Source organism: Thunnus thynnus, chromosome 1, assembly GCF_963924715.1.
Source record: "Thunnus thynnus chromosome 1, fThuThy2.1, whole genome shotgun sequence".
Taxonomy (NCBI): domain Eukaryota; kingdom Metazoa; phylum Chordata; class Actinopteri; order Scombriformes; family Scombridae; genus Thunnus; species Thunnus thynnus.
The window spans coordinates 33,826,288-33,844,829 of record NC_089517.1 but is presented as its reverse complement, the minus strand read 5'-3'; the positions used below and the strand labels follow the sequence as shown (position 1 = coordinate 33,844,829).

The 18,542-nt window shown below is 42.0% G+C and overlaps 1 protein-coding gene across 1 annotated transcript in view; it reads left to right on the top strand.

Moving 5' to 3' along the window:
* cdh8 (cadherin 8) overlaps nt 1-18,542 on the top strand; it is a 99,752-nt gene that overhangs the window by 46,187 nt on the left and 35,023 nt on the right. The window lies entirely within an intron of this gene.

Sequence of the window (18,542 nt, the reverse complement as noted above, 5' to 3'; positions counted from 1 at the left end):
GGGGCTCTGGTGATGGTGGTGGGCGGCTCACAGGCTGAGCTGGGGTGAAAGGGGGTCAGAGCAGTGAACCTGGCCAAGGCTCTGACTCTCTCAGGCTCGTCTAACTGCCAGGCAGCGTGTGTGCCAGCCTGCCATTTTCTGTGGCCTTGCTAAATGGGGATAGGACAGGCCTCCGAGGCAGAAAGGATTTAACTGACATGCTGGAGTTTCTCTGTAAATAACCTGCTACTCCTATCAATCGCACCTCATTTGGCAACAGCATCTGCACTTGCAGAGCTGTCTGTATGTGCATGTGTCTGTGTATGTTGTAGGCTTGCTTAATTCACCTCTGTGTCTGTGATACTTGTCACCTGTCAGTAACATTTTCATTTTTTCTTTGTGTAAATCCATTCTTCTTCACTGCTCTTGCCTGTAGCTACACACAGCAGCAGATAAAGTGTCATAACTAATTCTGCATGTCTTTGTTTCAAATTAAAGTCATTACATAGGCCTTCTCTAGCCTATGTAAGAAAAAAAAGATCAAGTCAATATTCTCCTAGTTAAACCATATGTTCAGAAAAAAAAAGAAATGAAAAAAAAAACATACATACATGCAGAGTCACAGCTGCTCAATATCACGTATAAATGCATATTACTAATTCATCAAATGTTATTTATTATCCAATATACCTCTGAATTATGTATGTAACATCATCAGTCATTGGTCCAGATACAGTAATATAAGCCCTTTAGAGCCTCCTGGGGCATTCATTTTTTTCTAGAGCACGTGGGCAGGCATACATGCACATACTACACACTTGCATGCATGTATATCTCATGCACACACGCGAATCCCACACGCACAGGTGCATAAACACTGCGCTCTAAAACACATACCTTCCCTCTTTGTTAGCATAAAGCCACCGTGCAGTCGTAAAGATGCTGTTGTTCAGGTGTAATTTGTCCCTGCTTCCCTGTGTAGCCCGCAGAGACACACTCTCTTTGTAACTCACCCTCTTGCTCTTGGATCCCTCTCTCTCTCTCTCTCTCTCTCTCTCTCCCTCTCTCTCATGCACACACTTTTTTTCTCCCTCTCTGTACTTCTCCCTCCCTCGCTCTCCCTCCCGTTTGCTCGCCATCGCTCTCTTTCGCCAAGCTAATGCTCTCTCTCACTCTTCCCTTGAGGGAGAACAAAAAGTAGCTGGCTTCTAGGTAATGAAGCCCTTCAATGTGATCTGCATAAGATTGCCTCCCTTGCTGGCCTGGCTGCCTTGCCCCAATGAATAGCAAAAGACTCTCAATGAGACTAAGGACAAAAAGCAGCCTTCTTCTTAGCCACAGTGTCGATCCTCAAACAAAGTCACCCCCTCTCTTTTTCTTTCTTTTTTTTTTTTGCCATGCCCATGAAGTAGAAAGCGAAGAAAAATGAAAAGGAAGGAGGTAAATAACAAACAAAGTTCATGAAAGGGAAGGTAAATGAGAGGAAAAGTGTGTGTGTGTGTTTGCGTGTTAGAGCCTGTGTGCAAGCTGTTGTGTGCCTGGTTTTGTAATGATGAGTAGAAGGATGCGAATAGCTGAAGCTGTCACAAATGCCACCCTCTGTGTTGTCGCACTGAGTGGATGTGATTAAATGGATTTCATGCAACAGGCTCAACAGTGGTACAATTGGATGTGAAAGAAGCAAAGGTTAAAAGCAAAATTTATTTGGCTGATTGCAGGTTTTTTTTTTTTTTTTAAATATTTATAAGGCTGCAGTGTTTGAATTGATACATGAAAAGACCTTTTTTTCCAAAAGCATAAAACCCATCACATCCCAGGTTACTGTCCTTTTTTAATTAAGCGTCGGTAATGAAAGTTTTTGCAGCCTTGAAATGCATGTAAGACTCATCTTTCGCTGTCATGCTGTCACACACTGCTGATCACTGTATCACGGTCAGTTAGTCAGTCTGAGAGTCAAAACAAGGACACAGCATCCTCATTTCAGCAGTAATGCATAGAAGGAGAGGGACTGATCCTGGTTCAGCGTGTCACCTGAAGACTCTGCAGTGCCTTCTAATTTCCACCACTGTGAGTGAAAGAATGAATGAATGAAATCTGCAAACAAATTAAAATATAACAAGTCACTTCCAGCAGTGGGACTGTTTGGCAGTGTCTCTAGATGTAAGACAGCATCATTTTAACAACCATCATTGGTTTTTGGCCAAATTGGGATGCAAAGACAAACGTTTTACTCTGCTTCATTTATCTGACAGCTGAAACATCTGGCAGCCCTATAAGATAAAACTTCAGATGAGCCAGTAGTATACAGTAAACTATGCAGTAACCATACAATATTATACCCTATATAGGTGAAGGTCATGACCACATAATATGTCTTGCTTAGAAAGATACCATGCCGGCATCAGCAGCACTGGTAACAGAGACAATTTGTGCGTAATGAAAAAAGAATTTCACAATGGATGGGTAACATTTATTTTTCATTTTAAAAGACAACTCCAGCGATTTACTGCAGTACTGCACTTCCATAAACCTTTGAGAAACAGATTATAAAAAATAGTTACAGGGAGCATTTTTACATACTCTATGTTCACCTCAAGTTTTGGACACAACAGTATAAAGATAACATAAAATCACAAAAAGCATAATAGAAGCTGAACATATTTTACAAAATTACAAAACCGTTGTTGACATGCCTTTGATGATGTCATTTTTTGACATGTAGAAAAAGTAAAAAAAAACATGTTGGCTCAACAGGAGTTCTTGCAACAGGTATGTAGCTGACAGCAATAGAAGCCATGTGTCATTATAGCGTGGCACTGCAACCTCACCTGTGTCTGAAACCTGTGAAGTTTGCTGCAAAAGCCAGCAGCTACACTCATTAGGCTGGATACATATCACATCTTACTGGAGATAGATCTAGTGTAGCTTGGCTGAAATAGTCATTTTCTCAGTCAGTCAGTCAGTCAGTCATTCACTTACTCACTAATTGCCTATCGCCCCCCTATTCTAAAGATGACACACTGAGCTGGGATCATTCACCCACTTTCTCTCTGCAATACTGCTCAACTGTACCACATAGTCTTGTTTACAATGCTCAAATAATGATTTTTTTTTTCTTTTTTTGATGTTTCTTCATTTATTCATGTGCACACAACAACGCTCGCTCTGTAATTTTGGAGCATTAGCTTAGGGTAGATTAAAAAAAATCTCTTTTTGGCAGTCAAGCTATATGGAACCAAACAAATCAACATCTTCCAAACTTCCTATTTGCTAATGCAGTCACCATATATCTGTGTATTGGTGCAGAGATGCGTATGTGATGCGTAGCTTGAGAAGTTGCATTTAAATGTTTGTGGAAGTGATGGAACTTTCCCGGGTGCGAGACTATGTGTGTGTGTATGTGTGTGTGAGTGTGTGTGTGTTTGTGTCCTCATCAGCTGTGTTACATATCAGCCAAAAGTGACAAAGGACTGTTTGAAGTCATGCTGGTGAGTGGGAGGTCCTCCCTGCATAATCGCTATAGCAGGCAAAATGAGGAGGGCTCCAGTTCGCACCTCAGACTTGGCAAATGCTTACTCATATCTGCTAAGATGCCAGGATGCTTTCTCATACACATTTTTCAGTGCTCAGCCGTGGCTCACCTATTAATTATTCACGAAGAAGAGTTGTGGATATTTAATGTTGTGTTGTAGGGCCTTTTTTCAGAGCACTTTTCCAGATCTGCATTCATCCCTCTTTGCTCCTTTGGGTCTCCTTCCCACTGTTTCTTGTATTGTGCTGTACGTTGTTCCCACTTACTCTTTGCTTTTTTCAAAAAGCAAGAATTTTTGCTCTGTGGCTCTGCAGCCAAAAGATAATGTGTATGTATGTGTGCACCCTTGTCATGCTTCAGGTGATTTTACAGTGTGGAGCAGCAAGAACAGGATCCCCTGTACTCTCATCCCTCCATGTCTGCATTATTAATTGTCTGAAGTACCAACCACAGCTATTTGGGCCCTGCAGGCACCCAGAACTCAGCACCTAAAATTAAAAGCAGCGATTGCATCCCATTGAAAGACATAATAACACTCTTTAAAGTTACATTTTGCTCCCAAAAAAGACTTAATTTAACTGCAACAGAAACAAAATGAAGACAGCATGAGGGGAGACAATAAAGTAGCATAATAAATATCTTTATTAGCTGTTTTTTTTTTTTTTTTTTTTTTATGTGTTCGTGTGTGTGCTCAAAGTGGATACAGCGAAGATTCATGTGGCATAGCTGGTGGTGGAGGGGGATTGGTCAATGCAACATAAATGGAGGTGGAACACATTCATCAAGGTGGCAGAGATTTGAGACTAGAGAGGCCAATCCAATCACCGGCAGAGAATAAAGGGGAGAGGCATAAAAGTCCATACAGCAAGGTCATTTGAAAAAGAAGCTGATAAGACGAAAGGATCAAATCTCCAGTACAAGCGAGGCCCTCCTCTTGATGTCTGTCCCCATTAGCTAAAGCCCTTGCCTGGCTCGTACAGTCACTGCCACGCCTCAGCTGTCTGATACAAGGGAAGTTACTGAAAGGAAGTTTTAAAAAAAAAAGCCTGCTGCCATGATTTTACTGCTTTTGTTTTGTCATCAAAATTTATGGCCATACTTGTTTGTTTTTTTTTATTCCTTTTCTTAAGCTTTTTTTTCCTAATACATGTTCTGATATGTTCTGTTATTTGAGTCTGGGCTGGTTACTGTGTGTTTTACCCTCCTGTCTCACTGACATGCAGCCAGCTGATTTGTGGCATCACACAGCCTTCTTCTGCTCTGGCTGTTTGTGTATTGGAGCATTGGCAGCTGTATTGCTCTCAACACTGCAGTATGGATTTAGTCAGTTTGTGGTTTTACCACAGTCACAGTCTGGTGTCCATACACACACACATACATACACACACACACACACACACACAGTCACACGCACAAACACACACATAATCAATCCTACAGCAGGTTTACTATGTCACACTGGGGGCTGCTGTGTAATTGGGTGAATCTGCTCTCCAGCACGCTATAGAGATAGCCCTTTAAAATTTCACTTCACTTCTGGGAGTGTAAACAAACCTTGGGATTACTAGGGGTGTAAATTCACATTCCACCATTTCTGTCACTCCTCTCCTCAGTCATTTTTTACCCTTTTTTTCTGTTGGCCACCAACTTGAGAGTTTAGGGGTGTTTTAGGTGTTCGTTCAGCATTTGCAGTGTGTTTGTGCATCTGTCTGTCTTTGTGTGTTTCATGACTCTCAGCATGTTAACAAGATAGTGCATGAATGTGTGTCCCTCTCCATCAAGGGTATGTGTGCATGTGTGTGCCGGCGTATGTCGGTAGGTGCGCAAGGTAAGCGTGTATTTTAGCATGTTTGTGGTGCGGACACTTTATGTGGCGGCATGCAGCTTTCTGTCTGTGTGTTCCCTGTGATGGATTGCTTGTCAGATGGCAGCATAGCACTGCTCTCACCGGCTGACGGAGACATTAAGTCACCAGTCACGTAGACGTAGTATGTTTCAACATTCCTCTGGGAAAACGCTTTAACCCTTCTCGCTCCAGGACGGCAGTCAGATGACAGAGTGTATTACTTAGAAGGTGCTCACCACTAAAACCCGCAGTATAGCAGGATTCAGGGGAGTTCAGTGTCTTAATGCTGTTGTGTGGGAGGTGGAGGACCTCTGTCACATGCCGCTTTTAGATGGGCCAATTGCCAGGGTTATGGGCTATGGAATGTGTGCTACCATTGTCATTGAGAGACTGGAGATTTTTTTTTTTCTTTTACTTTTTATTTTACCTCTGCAGGATGTACTGTAAGAATAGAAAATATATAATTGACTGAGGACATTTCTTGCACAGCCAGGGGGAGAAGATGCTGAGAGAGGGATGGAAACGCTTCTCTCCAACTCTGTCCTTTGTTTTCAATGCAACGTCATACTTGGTGCTGCTGCTGCCTCCAGAATATGAAAATAACACACTCTGAAATACTGGGAATGTTCACACTATTGACTGAAGGCTATATATTTGGACATGACCATGGATCATTATAGTTTATTTTAACAGAGATTTTCCTTTTGAGCCAAGTTATTATTGTAATGCATCAGTGCAAGTTTAAATTTACGTAACTTAACAATTACAGGTTTTTTTTTCATTTTAGTTAAAAGTTTGTCAAAATTAGAGTCCCCTAAAACTAGATGTAAAAGTTTTTCTCAATTGCATGAGATATTCATGTCTTCATTCTAATTCAAATACTGCTATATTCTAAATGGTGCATGGAAGTATGTGACATCACCTTTTTCTAACATAGCCCCGCTTCAAACCAGTGAGAACAGGACAAAAACACAAATACAGAAATCTATACTATGAAATAACCAAAACTGTTCTAACTTTGGAAGAATTTTTTGTGTTAATCAGCGACCCCATAATTTACAGTAAGAAGCTGATTGAGAAAATATGTTCTCTATCGTGTTGAGAATGTCTATCCACTAGGGATGTGCAGAGAGCCCAGTATTTGTATTTGTATCTGTATTTGTTGAGGCAGCAAAATCATTTGTATTTGTATTCGAATAAAAGTGGAAAGAGGATTAAAAATCCTGTTTTTGTTTTTATTACACTTTTAATTTTAGAAAATTAAAGTGTTACAATAAGTGTTCATGAATAAACAACCTAACGAAGGAGTTCCCCACACCGGGTCTCCAACTTGAGTCTCCAAGATTATAGACGACTGCGCTGACTACTGAGCTAAAACTTTACTCATTGCCTCATTGCAGACAGACCTCTACCTATTTATACAGCCATAACACAGAGACAGCACACCGTGTAACATGTAGGGAAGAACTTCAAAGGCGATTATTGCTTTGCACTTTTCATTTATTGCCTATTTTTTACAACCTAACTTTGTGGAAAGGAGAAGGGGAACAAGGGGTTATGGAGAGTCCCTTGCAAGCACTTCGCGTGTGTCAGTAGCTCAGCTTTATCTCTGGGGAACACCCCCAACTCCGGGAGTGATGTCCAAATTAAGAAATGTGCGTCATGTAGCAGGTGGATGTGACTCCCCTCGTTGAGACCTGCTGATAGACATAACAGGGGAGCAGAGGAGAGAGACTGAGATAACAATGTAACCAACCTGTGTGCTGGTATTTGACATTTTGTTTTTTTTTTTTCTTCCCGAAAACAAATAATTTTTAAAATATTTGTATGAAACAAATATTCGTAAAAAAATACAATTTGTGCTTTGTCAAATAACGTGTTTTTATTTGGGAACACCCCTACTACCCACCCTACATATTCCATATGTGGAGGGGACTGACTGACTCTTTAAGACACATCACTTGTGGTGGGCACGGACTGATTAGCAACATGTGGTTATGTAAGCATGCATGCATGGCCTCTCCGATTCCTTGACTTCCACGATCAAGCAGTCAGGCATGTGTGTATCTTGACTTTTGAGTTGTACATGTTTTAGAATGTGTTTTGACATCAGTGTTGTCTGCTTACCTAGTGAGTAGGAGAGCTGGTCTACGAGCCCCTCTCTGGATTGCTGCATTGCCTTTTCTACGCAGGCTGGTGGAAGCGTTGCAGCATCGGCTTTTCCAGTCTGCTTGCACAGCCATCGTCTCACATGAAATCTGATCTTATCGTAGCCACGCCCTTTTTCTGTACCACTGCTTCCTGATTTACATGAGCTGGTACTCAGACAGTTTGCTAAACCATCTGAAGCCCATTATTGGTCTGGTCTATGTAGTAGGCTAGCATGTGTACAAGAACAAGCAGTGACAACTGAGGCCATGGCCTCCCTCTGGATGGTAAGGCACCACCTCTAGCTGTCTCAGTTACAGCTGCAAGGGGAAGACTTGGTCAGTCTGCTTAGGCTGCTTGTGGTGCCATCTGCCATGTTTGGGCCAGATGCAAATAAAATGCTCCAGCAGGCCCAAGATGCCTGCCAGTGTGCTCGGGAGATGCCGTGAACAGTGTGTCTTGACAGCCACACAGGCTGGGCCACCTCAGCCAGCTTTTGTGGCTCCAGGTGACCTAAGGGTCTGTTTGGAGGCCAACTGGTGGGGTAGAGCTAAACACAGTCAGCAGCCAGGGCCCCCCCCAAGCCCACATCTCATTCCTGATGGTGCTTAGAACCCAGCCCCCCCTTGTCGCCTCTCAGGACAGCACTTGTCCTGGGAGACCCTTGGGGTGGACCCCTGGGTGGTTTCCACCATGACTCAGGGCTGTCATTTGCAGTTTCTGTACCCACCCCCGTTGACAAGGTCAGCCACCTTTACAGTGGTGGCAGACTATCAGCACAGGGGGGTTCTGGCTGCAGAGATCTACACTCTACTGGCAAAGAAGGCCATCAGGGAGGTGAAGCAAAATGGTCAGCAGGCTGGGTTATATTCACATTACTTCTTCAATCCCAAAAAAGATGGGAGACTCAGACGGATTTTGGCTCAACAAGTTTTTGAGATCCCTATGATGCAAGATGTTGACTGTGCTGAGGATTCGACAGGCCATCCTCCAAGGTGATTGGTTTTGCCACGATCAACCTAAAGGATACATATTTTCAGATCCTAATATGGGAGGGGCACAGATGATACCTCAGGTTCACCTTCGATGGGAGAACATTCAAATTCTGTGTCCTCCATTCAGCATATTGCTAGTCTTCCACACATTCACAAGGTGCACACTGTCCTGGGACCCTAGCTTCAGGAAGGTCTCATCCTCAATTACCTGGATGTTTCCCCAACTCCTGGAAGACAGGTCACCCTCAGGGCTGGCTTGTCTCAGTCCTGTTTGGGGGCCAGGGTAACCTGGAGATTGTGCTTCCACCCCTTAGGGTTGATGGCAGTCACAGTGCACATCATGCCCCTAGCTCTTCTGAACATGTGCCCAATGGAGTGCTGCCTCCAGAGCATTGGACTTTTCCCACAGAGAAATCTGAAAGCCAGAGTGTTAGTGACACACAGACTGCACATGTATCTCCGTTGGTGGGAGCAGCCAGCCAGCTTAACATGGTTCAATGCACTGGGGTGGCTGTTGCATCACCAGGTGGTGTCATCCAACACCTCCCTGGTAGACTGGAGAGCCGTCCATGAGGGCATCAGCAGCCAGTGGCACGGACCCTGGTTAGCACAGCACATCAATCTTCTGGAACTGCAGGCTATCAATCTAGCTCCTCTGCATTTCCTGCCAGAGCTGAGGAACCACCATGTACTGGTGAGAACAGATGGTACAGTGGCAGTGGCATATAAACAGGGCTCCCCTCGCTTTTGCAGATTGGCTTGGCTAATATGGGAGTGGACACGTTCACAGTTCAAGTCCCTGAATACAATGCATGTACCAGGTCAGGTGAACCTGGCGATGGATCAGCTCTCTGGGGTAGGGGGACCCCTCCCTGAATGGGGGCTGCATCCAGAGGTTGTAAGCAAGATCTGGGACTGCTTTGGTACAGCCATAGCTGATCTCTTTGCCTCCATGGAGGCTGCTCACTGTCCCCTTTTTTTCTCCATAGGGAGACAGATGCGATGGCACATCAGTGGCCATAGGGCCTCCTGTATGCCTTCCCTCCCTTCATCCTCCTGCACCCACTCCTACAGAGTCCAGGTGGAAGAGGTGAGCCTCATCCTGGTGGCCCCACTCCAGAAGATCTGGCTCTCGATAATTGCACCCTTCCTTCGCGGTGTGTCCTACAGAGTCCCTGTACATATGGAATATGTAGGACGGAAAGATAGTCTCGACACAAATGGAAGGTCACATTGTAACCCAGGTTCTCTGAGTGGAGAGACTATCTCTTCAGCTAAAAGCCACTCTGAAACACATTCCAATCAATGTTAACCAGAGAGGTTACATACACGGTGCTTATATAACCACGTGTTGCTAATCAGTGCGTGGCCACCACAGGTCTTCTGTCTTAAAGAGTGTCTGTGTCAGCTGTCCCTGTGGGGGTTAGTCTCCCATACATATGGAATATGTAGGGTGGAGAGATAGTCTATTCATTCAGAAAACCTGGATTACAATGTAACCTTCCGTTTTCAGAGCCTTTAAAAATAATCTCACTCAACTCTACAATCACAAATTAACTGACTTAACTCACTGTGGCAAAAATACCACTCCTATTAAGTGGTAGTATTCTTCTCCCGTGTTTAAACAGTATGGCGACTTCCCTCTCTGCACAATGCTGTCTTTTCTTTTTTTTTTTGATTTGGGTTTCAAATTAAGTTCACTCAAATATCTTTTGTTCTTTTTCTTCCTAGTGGTGTGGCTTAATGGTTGGCAGGAGGATTTGATACTGAGGACATTTGCTGTCAGCCTGCTGTAAGGAACTTGAACTTTATTGACCAGAAGGCAAACTACTCAGTTTGTGGTTAAACAAGAATCTTCTAGGAGGACTTTTAAGTGGGAAAGACGTGTTATTCTTGAATATCAGCTCAGTCAGACAAGTAACAAATCCATTCATCCTGTATTTTTGTCTATCAGGGGCATTTTATTAGTAATTTAGTCTACTGCTGTTTTTCCATGGTGGTTTTATCTATCATTATTTTTGTTGAAATAATTTTATCCCACTACACTGCATTTTTGTTTATGTCATGTAACTGTAACATTAAAATGTAACCCTGGAAAAACAAGGCAATACTGAATATAATTGAATATATAATTATATTGTATGTTTCCTCTAAAATCTTGGCATGATCATAATACTATATTGCTGCCAATAATATTGCCTACATATACTTTATATCATGTATAGTAACTCAGCATTCACACAAACATACGCAAAAATGTATAAACATACATTGGAAGTTGTCTACTGTTCGCCAATGAGCAGCTCAGCTGGAACAGTATTGGGCTACATGCCTCGTTAAGGGCATTTTGGCAACAGTGTATACATAAGTAATTAATTTCTGGTATTAAGTAATAACTTTGATCTCTGGTTTCCACTCTCAGGAGCTAGTGCTGATGTAGTGCGGCAAAATATTAACCGCAAGTTCATTTCCCACCACAGTTTTGCATTATGCTGAAACTTGTTTTTTTCTTCTTTTCCCTCTTTTTTTGAGGAAGCATAATTCACATTAAACACCCTTGCCCCTGTGGCAGAGTTCTCAAATTAAGCAACATTTTGTTCATTTACCCATGATAAAGTTGTTCATTAGACAATATACTTTGCCTTATTCTTTGTTATTACCTTGCCATTGTAAATGCCTTGGGAGCAATTAAACATGTGAAGTGCCCAATATTCCGTCCTCGACTTCCAGTCCTGAACTCTATCTGCATGTTGCACACATTTCCTATGAACTAATTAAAGTGAATCAATGACACAACCCTTTAAAATGGCGGCATATGTCACGGCCATCAGTGAGTAACAAAGGACCCTCTTAATTATTTTGTTCCTGCCGCTCCTGTAAACGGCTTGTCAAGGCAGCAGACTCAGTAGCCGACTCCTTGAAAAAGGGATGTCATGTACACACACAGACACGTATTGTACACACATGCATAGACAAGCACACAAACACATACACACACGGCCCCAAGTTTCTCTGTGATAGCTCCCTCTCTGTCTTATAAAAGACTAGTAATTGTACTACAACAATGACAATGTAAGTGCTTAAGTGTGACGGTCCCCTTACTCTTCAAAAGTGCAGCGTCCCTTATCCATCATTGGCTCTGGGGAACAATTTCTTGGATGCTGACAACCATATCTTATCTTCAATATATTTTTTTTCCTGTTGTAGGCCCTCCTCTGGCACATGTTGTATTTGGCCGAGTCTCATTTTGAAAAGTGTGTTATGGCCTGATATGAACACATATATCCTGATCTTTTTAGTCTCTGCAGGGTGTTCCTCATTCATTTGCTGCGTTCCTCAGCTGTGTTCTGTGGCCCTGCTGAAACACGCATTTTAGCATGAATATGCATTAGTCGTGTTATGAAGACTTATGGGCCAAGGGAGAGTATGTTTTTTCCTGCCTTACAATTATTTACTGTGCCTCCCTGTAATCTGAAATACTTACATTTTCCAGATAGAAATATAAGGCATCATGGTAGAGGAGAGCCACCTCTTTTAGTCACAGCCTGGGCTGTAGATCATATGAATGTTTGGTGAAAGTGGTGACAAATGAAGGGGTGGGAGGTTTGAGGCTGCATTGGCAAATGACAAAAAGTTCATGCATGCCAGTTGTTTATGAGCATGCTTATTTGTTTAAGGGTTTCCCTAATGCCCATCTGCAGTGTTGCCATAAATGCCCATCTGCAGCCCAGGAATCTAAAACTGGCTTTGACTACTGTAGGAAAATCAACTGGCGGTGCTCCAAGTATGTCATCTTCCCCTCTGAGAGAATAGACGGACGGGGATGGATGGATGGATGAAAGGATGCCTCGACACGCTTGTTTTCTCCACCTCGTTACAACCGTTTCTGTGTTATCAAGAGCTTTGGCCTGCCACACTACAGCACAGCTCTACACTTTGTATTTGACAATACTCTGCCTCACAGTGCTAATCGCCTCTTAATTCTTGCGTTATTCCCCATCCGTGTAGATGCATTTCAACCAAATAGGTGGCACTGTCCAAAAATAGTGCTGCCGGCAATGCCTGGAGAGATAGGCTGTCAGTCTCCTTGTCTGATCATGAGCTATTATCCTCTCTGCCCACAGACCAGAGAGAGAGCTACACCAGTGTCTATGTGATCATGATCAATACATAATCACTTTCCTGTCACCGCAATGGTGCTGTCAGGGGACTGTCCAGCCCCACAGACCAGCCATTTTAGTATAAGAGTTTGGCATGCCATCTTTCTGTCCTAGAAAAGTGGGGATGGGGATGGGGGGAGCAGTGGCTATTTAAACAGTCATTGCCATGGGATGCATTATTACATTTTCACTGTGCTTGGGTTCATTACATTAGTTTGCAATGTGCCTTTGTAAGAAAAGTGACAGTTACGAGGGGTGAAGGATATTTACTCACTAAAAGACTGTTGCCTGTCTAATATACTGCTAAATGACAGAGGAGCAGCTACAGTGGGCATACAATTAACATTATTTCTTACTTTGTTGAACAATTGTCGAATGGGCCAACATATGCATTCAGAGGAGTGCAATTTCTGAATAATAGATCACATTTTCACATTTAAACATGTTACTCCACAGTGAAAAAGTCTGTTTTTGTTGATGTAATCACATTATTGCTGGCAGCAAGTGTAAAAAAAAAATATTGCTGACAATTACAACAGAACTTTCGGCTATTGACTGAAGTTACAGTGAAGATTTTTCCACAACAATGTCAAATTTACCTGAGCACAGGAAACACTGTAATTCCAGTCAGAGGCTCAGCAGTCTTTCTGCATTTCAGAAAGCTTAACAAATTTTGAATTATTGAGTTTATAGGGCAAAAACAGGCATTTAGAAAACCACGTTAGAGTATGTGAGGAAAAAGATATGTAAGCAATACCATTAACACTGCAGCATGAACACCACAATTGACACAGCTATGGCACATCATAATTGCATGGTCTTCAGAACTTACATGCTGAACAGGTCCATAAAGATCTCATGCTTGTTTGCTTGGAGGTAGTTTGTCCACTGTCATGGTAATGATACCAGACCATGTCATGACCTTTATGAACAAATGGATAGAAAATGTTTTGTGAATGACAGTTGCTGCTTTGTGAATGTCAATTTGTACACTGTTTATAACACGCCTGGAATGTTTAAAAATGACCTTCCTAGTGCACTTGATTGTGAGTTTGTAACTTTATTAATGGATGTTGTGTGTTTTCTCTTTAAACCTGGATTAACTTGGGGGCAACACAACAAGCTAAACATAGATATTTTATATATTATCACCTTATAAAGTTGATAATATAGAGTTGTTTTTTCTAGCAAAGTCTATATTTCCTCTTCTTCTTAGCTCTGCTTTGGTCTCCACCAACTTCTGAAAGAAATATATGGTACTGTAAATGCTAAATGCTCTGCTGTTTTCACCAGCTAAACCAGCCGGCTTTGTCTGTCTTCTGTTTGGTACTTGCCAGGTAGTGTAGCCTACAGTAGATTTAGCATAACCATTTCACTGAAAACAGCTGCCTTCTATGTCTGGAAACTATGCTAATGAGAGAGGTGATAGTGACCCCTAAAAGTGATCTTCTTGGAGCTGAGGGAGACTGCAGACTTCGGTGAAAACAGAAACTGGATAGTTGGGTTTGTCAATAGAAGCAACTCTTTTCACATTACACATAGTCATATGACCAACTGTTAAGATAAGAATATTGATTAGAGCAGCTTGAAATACAAAACTACAAACTCAGTTCTTCTAACACAGGTGCAAATTACTGATTTAGCTGCTTACAGCCAGTGTTGACTTCCAAAATGGCTTCCAGGGGGTGTGTTACCTGAAACCCCCACCCCCCCCTTTTTTTTTTGTTTATTAAAGAAAACTTTCTAATATCAAATGTTTGCTTTGTGCATACCTTATATCCCACCTAGACTTTGGTGCTGTTATGCACACTGCTACCCCTCTGCCCCTTTTTATTTATCTCTGCATTTCTCCCTCTGTCTTTCGACCCCTGCAGTGTAGGCCTAAAGCCAGTCAGACATAAACAGTATTGTTTTACCCGGGTAGGGCTCACAGCAGGGCACTGTTAGCCCCACGCCTCATGCAGTCCACAGCACTCCCCATGCCTCAGTGATATCCCTTCTCTATGGCTCAGTGCCTGCATACATATGAATGCCCCCTGTCTTCTACCCTTCACGCTTCTGAGCTGGTCCAAGCTGAGGAGAGCTGAGATGTTACACGGTTGCCATGCTTGTTGGATGGAGGGATATGGAGGAGAAGTCTAGCATTCTAGCAATATTACTGTAAATGAACTGTTATGACACATTCTTTTGAGTGATTATAGGTATGATGGCACTTGAGCTGAGAGTGCTTCCCTGTGGTGCGGTTTCCTGAATTGTACTAAGCATGCTGAGGGTGAATTCTGAGCAGTGGGGGAAAAAGCGGCTCATGTTCTTGTCACATCAACTGGAAAATAGAACCTTTGTGCATACAAACATATTATAATGAAGGTTTTGTAGTAGTTTTGTGCACTGCAGTGTTTTGTACTATGTAGAATATCTCAAACAATGAGCTTTATCTTTGCAGATGTTTTTGGAATTTGATGTTTTATTTCATCATTTCATTTATTTCATTTTCGTACTTTTTGTGTGTCAACTGGCATTTTGGTATTTTTATGAAAAAGATATACTCTTGACAAGTCCAAACAAATATCACACTGTGCAGAAACCGTATTTATGGACAAAGCTGTAGTCTAGTGTTTAATTTTCAAATTCAGTCCCTCTCTCTGCCACCCTGCAGTGTACAGTAAGCGTCTGCAAATGAGCATCTCGTGATGGCTCAAAGCTACATCATGACCGTCCACTGTTTGATTATCCTTGCAATGCTTCTAAGAAAATAAGCAGACTATACAGATGAAGCTGTGTCGCGGGATAATGTGTTACAGAAATAAGCTGCAATGTCCTTCCACGGCCGTTGTGTGTCACATCGGACTGCATCCCCCAATTTATCCCCTCTCTGGTTCAAGGAAGATTTCTATTGATTTTCTATCACTGAGCCGGTGTACGGAGTAAATAGGAAGTGTGTGCCCTATTATTTCTGTCGGTTGATAAAACAGAAGGCTAGCCCCCCATGTCTTTATTCTGGGGCCCCTTCAGGAACAGCAAGCCCTTAAACCAAAAAACAGCAGCTGTAAATCTGATCTAAATGCATCATATACAGTAATGGCATCCTTTGAAAATGATGTGTGTTTAATTTATTGGTGTGGTATTAAATCCTGTGGACCTCATAATATGATTAATGAGATTACACTTAGTGTGGGAAAACAACCATAAATGCAGGCTGTATTTTCATACATGCTTAATGTGTGTCACCCTGAGGGCTACTGCCCAAACCAACAGAAGAAGATTTGCTTTCCCAGGAGAAGGTTATATGCAATGATTCAGTGTCTGGGTATCTCTGAGACAGCGGGAGAAAAGTGAGACACATCCACTTAGACAGGAAATAGCATGATTGCACTGTACTGACCTACAAAACTCTAACAGGTTTGACTAAGAATTGTGCGTCCTTTTAGGTAGAAAAGTTGCCAGGGCTGTAGAATGCACAGAACATTAGCTGCAGTCTGAGCATATTTCATTTTCTATTGTAGGCTTTTTACGTACCTAATTCCACTCTGCATGGCTTTTGTTTTCAGCAGCCATTCAGCTTTTTCATCCCTGGAAGTTTATAGGTGTTGTGTTGCTATTATTGTGATTGCCACAATGCTACAGGCTTCAAATAAAAGCCAGAGACAATATTCCTCCTACAATTGAGTTTCTGTGCCCACTGCCTGGCCTACAGCTGCATCCATTTCTGCAGTGTCCCTGAAATTTCTGTGCATTATCAAGGGGAAGGACGAGCTAATCTGCACTGATTTGAAACAGGACCAAAACACTGGCTTTCCTAATCCCTCATTTTTTATCAGGGGTAGTGAGGAGCATTTTACCCCTGTGGGAGGGAAAGAAAGAGGGAGCTATTTCATGCTTCACCGGTTCCACTGTTTTTATGAAGATTTTTTCCTACCCTCTACTTCCCCCACTTCAATCCATAGTGTAACCAAATTTATAAAGCCTGTTTGCAATAGTCAGACACCTTTAAGAAGTACGAAGGTACTTTTCATAATTAGGGATGTGTAGATGGCTGCCTTCTCTCTCTGTACTAGTAGTAATTTAACTTTAAGGAAGATAAGGCTTTGTATCTCAGGAAAAAAGGAGGTGCAATTTCCTTAGCTGTCTTTCATTTTATTCATTTGACAATTGGCAAACACCTATGGCACACAGGATATAATTTGCTTCCCCGCAGTACTGCATGAGCGCACCAATTTGGATTATTGCATACATCTGTGGGATATAATTCATATAATTACATTTCCTTACATTCTGTCAACCAATTTGTTTGATATTTTATTTACTTATCAAACAAGTTCATGTGAAATTTCCACATAATGCCAGGTTTTTAGGCAAAGCTGTGAATAGCAGACATGGATAACCTCATACTGAGGTGTTATTCTTTATATGTATTGAAGTAGAGGAAAAACTATCAGCCGCTGTCTTCAAGTTAACACATTATTATTTTATTTTTGCTGATGGTATCACAGCAAAGTGAAACACAGAAAGAAAGAGAGCTCATTGATCTGCTGTGATCAAGACACTACAAAAGGCACGGGGTGTAACAGGCAGTATGGAATTTACAAGGTAAGCTTTGGCAACACAACAGCATGGGTCATCATAAGACTATGAATTACTAGAACACGTGTCTCAGAGGACCACTTGAGGCTCTCTCACTGTGAAATAATTGGGTTGCAACAGTGAAACTGCTACTCCAGTTAGAGTGTAAAGGTGGCTCTTGCTTTGTTTTGCTGTTACAAGACCACAGACACAGCGGTGACTATTAATCAATTGTTGACATGTGTAGCTGACGGCATAAAGAGGAAGATAAGTTCAAAAACTGTACCATATGGATGTGAAAAACATCTTTGCAGTAGTGTTATTGTGAAAAGCCCTTTCTGTTTTTCACTTATACTGTGCTGGAATGCTTTGGTTTGCATTTAAAATATTTATTCCCAGAGTTTGTCTTGAACTTCTTGTACTGTAGGTTAGATGGATTTTAAGTCATATTCAATGAGAAAAAACATCTTTTTTTGTCACTATGTCAGCAGGTCAGTTGGGGGTTGTTCTAGTGCTGTAGAAGCAGCAAAAGACAACGTGCCAGCAGAATACAGATGTCTGATTTGTTGGTTGCACATTGTAAACTTTACAGGGACAGTGTTTCCATCACAGCTGGCACAGCATTTTTTTTTTTTATTTTCATATTTTAATTTATGACCGGAACCTCTGAATCATAATGTCAGAGCCAAAACTGGCACTTGGCGCAGGTCTTTACTACAAGCCTTTTCGTCTGCAGTGGACAGACTGAGGTGCCCGTGGCAGGACCTGTGCCGTCTGTGACGAGGGACATCTCCCTTTTGTTGTCAGAACACCTCTAAACATCTTTCACAGAAACAATTACCATACCATCTGTAGCTTCCTGCCAGTGTGTTGCTCACTGTCAGCATGTCAGCTTCTTTTCTCTCCTTTTTTCTCTCGTCCTCGCTCTCACTGAGAGTGATGAGGAGCTAGGTCACTGTGAATTAAAATGCGTGAGTTTAATTGTGTTAATAGTCTCTTTATATTCAGCTTTTCAGTGTATTTTTTCCTGATACCTTCTAATGGAGCAGTGAATGGCGGATTGAATTGTCACTAATCTTTTTTGTGATTTGCCTTGAGCGTTTGGCACATTTGATATATTGATGAAGGTCCCGGCGTACGTTTTCTTCAAACCTCACAGAGCTGGTTTAATAAAGAACCTCATTTCTGCTACATTGAGTATTGTTGGTGTGAAGGTAATGGCTAATTGCACTATTATGTAAAGGAACAGTGATATCGGAGCAGCATTTTAAGAATACATGTGCCAACAGTTACACTAACGTAGCCAAACTTTTAATTAGTCT